The following is a 340-nucleotide window of genomic DNA, read 5'->3' on the forward strand; positions in this document are numbered from 1 at the left end:
TACATATCTTGCGACGTTAAACGCTTTAGTGAGTGAAAGAACCAATTATTATTTTGTGGACTTTATCTATTTTATACTATTATCATAATTCTTGGGAGAGGTTATTGCTGTTGCATTTTGTTGTTCTTGTTATTTGTCTGGTGCATAATTTATTGAGATTACTTTTAAAGAAGATTGAAAATTGATTTGATCCCTTAAAAAAACGCATCATACTTAATAAAATCCTTTAATGCTATAACAAAGATTAAATATACACATAAAGACATCTTCAATATATATTTCCATTTAATAAACTGATCTTAAAAGAAGTCTCTGCTATTACCTTAAGAATGGGAAATTC

The sequence above is a fragment of the Penaeus monodon genome, chromosome 29 (genome assembly GCF_015228065.2).
Source record: "Penaeus monodon isolate SGIC_2016 chromosome 29, NSTDA_Pmon_1, whole genome shotgun sequence".
Lineage (NCBI taxonomy): Eukaryota > Metazoa > Arthropoda > Malacostraca > Decapoda > Penaeidae > Penaeus > Penaeus monodon.